The following is a 7891-nucleotide window of genomic DNA, read 5'->3' as shown; positions in this document are numbered from 1 at the left end:
TTATGTTATCAATTGAGAACCAACATTTCAACAAGAGAAGAGTAAGTTATAATCATGAGTTATCTAAGTAAACAAGTAAGTGAACGAGTAAGAGATTAAGTAAAGAGGAAATTAGAGATCATGACACTTGAGTATATTTATTTGTGTTGAATGTTGTTATTTATTTGCTTGTAAAGTTACTAAGCTTTATGCTTACTTCCTTTATTTTCCTTCTTTTATAGTATTACAAGCAAAGTCGAAAATCTTAAAGATGTCGGAGAGCGCTCACACTATCAACGACAACAACTCGGTATTTTATGATGATCAATGTTTGAGCATGGCATGGATAGGGACTTAGTCATTTTGAATGTATGTCCTTATGCTAAAGGATGATGTGTAAATATGTGATAATGTTTAGCTATTAAAATGGCTAAGTAAGAATGTTTGGTATTATGAATTCCTAAGTGATAGTTTATACGTAGAAATTATGAAAGAGTAAAAATTTGCAATTAAACAGTTTTGGGACAACAGCAGTGACGTGACTTTGAAAAATCACCAAGGATAGTATAAAATGAATTAGAGATTTAATGATATATATAATTAAATCTTATCGAGTCTATTTTCATAGAAAAGTAACGGTGTGCGTAAAGAAATTTTATATTCTGAGATATTTGAATTTTGGTTAGACAGGGACAGAATGGTTTTTAGAGTCCCCTGTTCTGACTTTAGAAAATCATTAAAAATTGTAAAAAAATAATTATGAGTTATAATTTATATGTCTAGATTCCTTAGTGAGTCTATTTTCTGTAGAAACAAGTGAGAACACCATATGAAAATCATAAAATGAGAAACTTGATTTTTAGTGAATAAAGGGTAGAACAGTCAGGCAGTGAAATAGGGGAGACTTTAATGAATAAACTGTACTAATTGGCTAAACAAAAAATTCTGAAAATTTTATAGTAAGGTAATATATGAGTCTAGTTTCAGGGAAAATTTATGGATCTAAATTTTGATTTCATAACTCGAGCTATAATTAAATTAGTGACTGCTGCGCAGGTGCGCAACGGTCTTGGGTAAGGGGTGTTACAAATGTCATAATTTAGCTGACATAATAATTATTAAAATAATAGAACTTTATTTATACTGAAGTTTAGCATACTTAAAAAAATTTCAAATTTTTTAACAAAGTATATCCTAATCATAATTAAAAGAAAAATTTATTCTGAGAAGAAATAATTTCAATTTTTCGGCCCTCTATTAAAGATGAACAATGTCCTCATTGTTAAAAGTGAATAGATACTATACACCAGGTAGAATTCTAGAAAAGAGAAGGTGAGTCAATTTGATTGCTTAAGTACCAACCTCTCTCTAGATCCAATTCTAGACATGTATATATCTATTGTCAAACTTTGTTCTTTGCAACTTGTTCATTTTTATTTATGATTTCCACCTCTTGTTTTATTATGTGAAAATAAAAATTCCTAATAAAACCTAATCCTAAAACATTAAATAACCTAAGAATTAAAATAAAATAAAGTTACGATCCTTTATTTATTTGCAGATCCCTCCAAATTAGACTTATCTTTTGCTCCATCGTCTTTGTTTTTGCATGAATCGCTTCGGTCCCTCTTCGATAGTGGACTCTATGGTTCAAATATGAAATCTGGAAACTCAGGCACAAAAATAAACGTGTTTTTGCATATTTTTGTAAGAACCCTTCTCATTGAGTCATCCCGTATTTTTGAATATCTCTAGAAAGCTTGTTGCTGCCACTGCATATGTTGCATTATATCCATCAACTTTGACAGCTCATCTCGAAGATCTGGGCGAGGTGGTTGAGCCCTAAACATTGAAGTTGTGACATCAGGTTCGGTTACTAGTTCCATTGGTTCTGCCTTATCAGGGATTTCAGCTAACTGCATTGGTTCGATCTCTATGGGATATTATTCTTCTTCTTCTTCAGGATCTTCTTTCTTCAACTCATTTCTACAGAATAGAGTCTCTCGCAATTCGGTAGAGGTCCCAATCTATGATTGTGCCCTGGCTATAACCTATCTTCTTTACGTTTGCAAGAATTTTAGCTTTTAAGCACAAAATTTTTATCGTAAAGGGAAAGTAAGCTGGGCTAGAATGTCTAGCAGCACAATTCCGCATTTTTGTCAGGATGATTTTTCCCACATCAATGGTCTTTCCAGTTAAAATCGAGTATAATAAGACCATTCGCTCTAGTGAAATTGTAGTCCCATGTGAATTAGGGATAAGGTTGAATCGAATGAAATAGAACCATACCTTCGCTAGTGGTGTCAAATATTTTCTACGACAAGTGTGAATTACTTGCTTTGACACAGTCCTCTTAGAACCCTGAACTATAAGTTCCTCGAGAATTTCTTGTAGATTTTTAGACTCAATATTGCTTATCAAGGAAGAATATTCGTTGTCTTCGAAATTAGGTAGTTTATAGAATTCATTAATAGCGTTTGAGGTTATTGGTACCTTGATTCTGCGAACAGAAATTCTGTCACTTCGCTTGAGGTCAAATTCGCGTAAAATTTAGGAACTAACTCCTCATCTACACTAGGTCTTTTCTCACAAAATAACTCCCAATTGAGAGCTTTAGCAATTTATCGAATGCGCGCCATGAAATCAATATAGTTGCTTTGTTTCAGCGTAAAGCCTTTTTTGGGGGGCATCTGTTGATTCTTGAAAATTCCTTCATATCTAGCTTTGGCTTCATCACAGTGGAATTTGTTTTGTGATTCGTCAATTTGTGCAGAGGCATGAGTTCTTTTGCGAGGCATGATTAACCTGATCATAAGATAGAACAAATATTTTCTCAAAAATTTAATTAGTATAAATTATTAATAATTCAATAATTTGAAAAATTAAATAATTAAATAAAATTAATGGTATGGTGCGATAGGCAAGAGGGACCAGCAAGGCGACAGTGGCACGCTAGGGAGCAGCAGTGCACTAGGCGTAGCTTGGCGCAATGGAGGCAGCCGCAATGTGCAGATCCTTGTGCGAGTAGCAGGGCATGCGTGAGTCGCATGGATGCCAGACAGTGGGTAGTAGGTAGGCGCATTGTGTTGGCCTGGCGAGCTGCTAGGCGCGTGAGCTGGTGCGAAGGCTGCTAGAGCTGGATGCGCGGGCAGGTGTAGCGACAAGGAGCAGGCTGTTGGGCTATTGGCGCACACAGTGTGCATTGGGGCTACTGGTGTCGAAGGTGGGTGTTGGTGTGGCTAGGTTGAGGTGATGTGAAAATGTGGAAAAGATGGGTGAAATTTGTAGTGAATGGAGTAGGAGTTTAATTAGAATTCTTAGAACAAATTAATAATTAATATAATGCAAATTAAATTATTATTTTCTATTAATTTATTAAAATAAAAACTTATTAACTAAAATATGATTGAATTTAAACTAATCTTAATTCTATGCAAAGTTGGTAATAACTAATATATATTATAATAAATATAATTATATTCTAGTTATTATAATCTTATTTATTAAATTAAATTAAAAACATTTCTTCTAGATGTCTTTTGAAAATATTTACAAAAAGAGACATCTAATTTTTAATATTTACAAAATGAGCAACCAAAATTTGAAAATAGTTCAATTAAGTACCTAGACTTAAAGAAAATTTGAAATTGAGTTGCAATTAAAACTTGGATCAAAATTGACCCTTTTATTCGAAACACTAAAAATTTATTTTACCATTTAGGGAATAATTTCTCGGAAGATGTTAAAATCAATTCCCAGGAAAGATTGGAGGGGTCACAAGCGATCCTGCTTAAGTTCCAATCTCCTAGACAGAATTTATTTAAACATACTAATCTTGAAAATATACCCTGAATCATTTATTTAAAAAAATAAAAAAAAATAAATATTTGATAAAATGAAATAGATTTGATCGTGTTCAATTTTATCCCCTCAATAATGTTTTAAACGCTGAGCATTAACTCGAAAATTACCTCCCTTACTTTGAAGTTCGACAACTCTATATAGATAAACTTGGTGAATCGTAAATGGACTGAACCAACATGATTTTAACTTACCTGGAAAGAACCTTAATCTGGAATTGAATAACAAGACTTGCTGACCTGCTTCAAATTCTCGAACTCGAATGTGCTTGTCATGCCATATCTTAAGTCTTTCCTTGAGTAATTTGACATTCTTATATGAGAACATTCGAAGTTCTTCTAACTTGTTTAGTTGGAACATCCGTTTCTCTTTAGCAAGCTTAATATCCAAGTTGAGTTGTTGAAGAGCCCAGTAAGCTTTGTGCTTTAACTCCAAGGGCAGATGACAGGCTTTCTCAAAGACCAAATTATAGGGTGACATCCCTAAAAGTGTCTTGTATGCTGTCCTGTAGGCCCATAAAGTATCATCTAATCTTTTGGACTAATCTCGTTAGTTCGGACAAGCTACCTTTTCGTGTATGCCTTTGATCTCTTTGTTTGCCAGTTCAGCTTGCCCATTTGTCTGCGAATGGTAAGTTGTGGCAACCTTGTGCATCACTCTATGTTTGTCGAGTAACCATTTCAACCATCTGTTCACAAAATGGGACCCTTCATCATTGATGATAGCTTTGGAGGTTCCAAACCTTGTGAACACATGCTTCTGCAAAAACTTCATCACAACTTTAGCATCATTTGTCGGATATGCCTCGACCTCAACCCACTTAGACACGTAGTCTACTGCTACCAATATGTACTTGTGACCAAAACATGAGGGAAAGGACTGAGAAACTCAATACCCCAAACATCGAAAAATTCTACCTTAATGATGTTTGTTCAGGGCATCTCATTTCTATTAGTGACGTTTCCAACCCTTTGACATTGATCACAACTCTTTATGTAAGCATATGCATCTTTAAATAGTGTTGGCCAAAAGACTCCGTCTTGCAATACTTTGGCCGCAGTACGTGTACCTTCGAAGTGTCCCCCACTCATAGGTGAGTGGTAATGATATAGAATCTTATGTACTTCATCTTCTGCCACGCATCTCCTAATCTTTTGATCTGCACACTTTTTAAACAAGTATGGTTCTTACCAGAAATAGTACTTCACATCGTGAAGAAAATTTTTTTTGATGATACATCTTATCAATCGACATCAAACCACAAGCTAAATAGTTAGCAATATTAGCAAACCAAGGGGTATTACGACATGATTTCCTTCAGTATTTGTTCATCCGAAAATGTCTCTTGAATGGTATAAGTGGAGAATTCCTATCTTGCAGCTCCAATCTAGACAAGTGGTTTGCTACTTGGTTTTCTACTCCTTTTCGATCTTGAATTTCTAGATCGAGAACTTGAAGTACAAGTACCCATCGGATTAGTCTCGGCTTAGCGTCTTTCTTGGCAAGTAAAATCTTAATTGTCGAATAGCCCGTATAGACAATCACTTTGGTACCTATAAAATAAGATCGAAACTTGTCAAAAGAAAACACAATAGCAAGTAACTCTTTCTCTATTACCATATAATTCAATTGAGCTCCTGTCAGAGTCCAACTTACGTAGTAGATGAGATGAAAAACTTTGTTCCTATCAGAGTAACTTGCGTCACACATCAATTCAAATGACAAATCCCAGTCCGGTGTGACGATTATGGATGTTGAAACTAACTGACTTTTCAAATCTTTGAAAGCCTTTAAGCACTCCTCATCAAATTTAAATGCCGTGTCCTTCTCCAATAATTTGCATAAGGGTTTAGCAATTTTGGATAAGTCCTTGATAAATCTTTGATAAGAACCAGCGTGGCCAAAAAAGCTCCTAACACTCTTTACAGATGTTGGAGGTGGGAGTTTCTCAATAACGTCTACCTTTTCTTTATCTACATTGATTCCATGTCTCGTTATCTGATGCCCTAGAACAATACCTTATCATACTATAATAGACACTTTTCCCAATTGAGTATGAGGTTTGTTCTTTCGCATTACCTTAGTACCTTGGCTAGATTGGCTAGGTAATCATCATATGTATCTCCGAATACTGAAAAATCATCCATAAAGACTTCCAAGTATTTCTCAACCATGTCAGTAAAAATAGACATCATACATCTTTGAAATGTAGCAGGTGCATTACATAAACCAAATGGCATACGTCTAAATGCAAATGTACCATACGCGCAGTTGAATGTTGTCTTGTGTTGATCTTCCGGTGCTACTGTAATCTAATTATACCCTGAGTATCCATCGAGAAAATAGTAATAGTCTTGCCCCGCAAGTTTATCCAGCATCTGGTCCAAAAATGGCAAAGGAAAGTGATATTTCCTAGTCGCCTTGTTTAACTTCCGGTAATCGATGCAAATTCTCTATCCCGTAATCGTTCTAGTCTGTATCAACTCGTTATTCTTATTTTCAATGACCGTAGTACCTCCTTTCTTTGGCACGCACTAGACTGGACTTACCCACGAACTGTCTGAGATGGGGTAAATTATACCCGCATCTAACCAATTGATGATTTCTTTCTTTACCACATCCTTCATGATGGGGTTCAGTCTTCGTTGTCCATCAATCGTCCCTTTTTCGCCATCTTCCAGGATGATCTTGTACATGCATACAGACGGACTAATGCCGTGAATATCGGTTGTGGTCCATCCGATAGCCTTCTTGAATTATTTCAATACTAAGATGAGTTTCTCTTCTTGCTCAATGGTTAACTATGCCGGAACAATCATAGGCAAAGTAGAAGCGTTACCTAAATAAACATATTTTAAATGTGAAGGGAGCACCTTCAGTTCTAATTTAGGTGGCTCCTCAATTGACGCTTTTGGTTGAGCATAATCCTTGTTCTCTAACTCCAAAGATTCAAAATGGGATTGCGAATTAAATTCTTTTTGATTAGCTTCTAGCAAAGCTAAGTATTCATCCTCCTCTTCATCACTTGGAGGGTCTGATGTCAAAATTTGTTCCAATGGGTGCTCAACATAGTTGAGTTCTTTTTTCATGATTAATTCCTCTAAATCGGACACTGTATTCCTCTAAATCGGACACTGCAGAACAATCATCAATTGTGTCAGGAAATCGTATAGACTAAAAAACATTAAATGTTACCTGATCGTCCTGAACATGCATAGTAAGCTCGCCCTTTTGCACATCAATAAGGATCCTTCCAGTTGTTAGGGAAGGCCTTCCTAGGATGATTGATACTTCTTTGCCTACTTCAAAGTTTAGAATAACAAAGTCAGCAGGAACAATAAATTTGTCTACACATACCAATACATCCTCAATTTTTCCTTCTTGGTGTGCTAAAGATCGATCTAATGATTGAAGTGTAATCGTAGTAGGTCTAACTTCACCTATCCCCAACTTCCTAAATATTAAAATAGGCATCAAGTTGATACTCGCACCCAAATCATATAGTGTTTTACCACAATATGTTGCTCCAATGTTGCAAGGTATGGTGAAACATCCAGGATCCTGCAACTTTGGATGTAGTTTGTCTTGAAGATATGCACTGCATTCATTTGCTAGTGCTACTGTCTCAAATTCTCTAAGTCTTCGTTTCTTTGACAGGATACCCTTCATGAATTTGACGTAGTTTAGCATTTGTTCAAGTACTTCAACCAACGAAATGTTGATATGAAGTTGCTTGAGTACGTCTAGGAACTTCTTGAATTGAACTTCCTGCTTCTGCTTTTGAAGTCTTTGAGGGTAGGGTGGTGGAGGCTTCTTTACTGGAATTGGTTGATTTATCTTTTGTGGCAATTCTATATCTAACAAAGTTGTTAGTCTATCAGAATTGATTGGTTTAGAAATTACCTTATAGGGTTTTATAGATTCTGGTTCCGATGAAACTAAAATTTCAACACTTGGTTGAACTTCCTCTGAGTCTTGAGCATTAGTTGGCTCCTTTTCAACCTCAATGTCAATGTTTTACAATACTCCTTCCCTAGATTCCTCGAATTCT

This window comes from Gossypium hirsutum, chromosome D04 (assembly GCF_007990345.1).
Source record: "Gossypium hirsutum isolate 1008001.06 chromosome D04, Gossypium_hirsutum_v2.1, whole genome shotgun sequence".
NCBI lineage: Eukaryota > Viridiplantae > Streptophyta > Magnoliopsida > Malvales > Malvaceae > Gossypium > Gossypium hirsutum.
The sequence above is the reverse complement of the archived record's forward strand: the minus strand, read 5'-3'. Positions refer to the sequence as shown.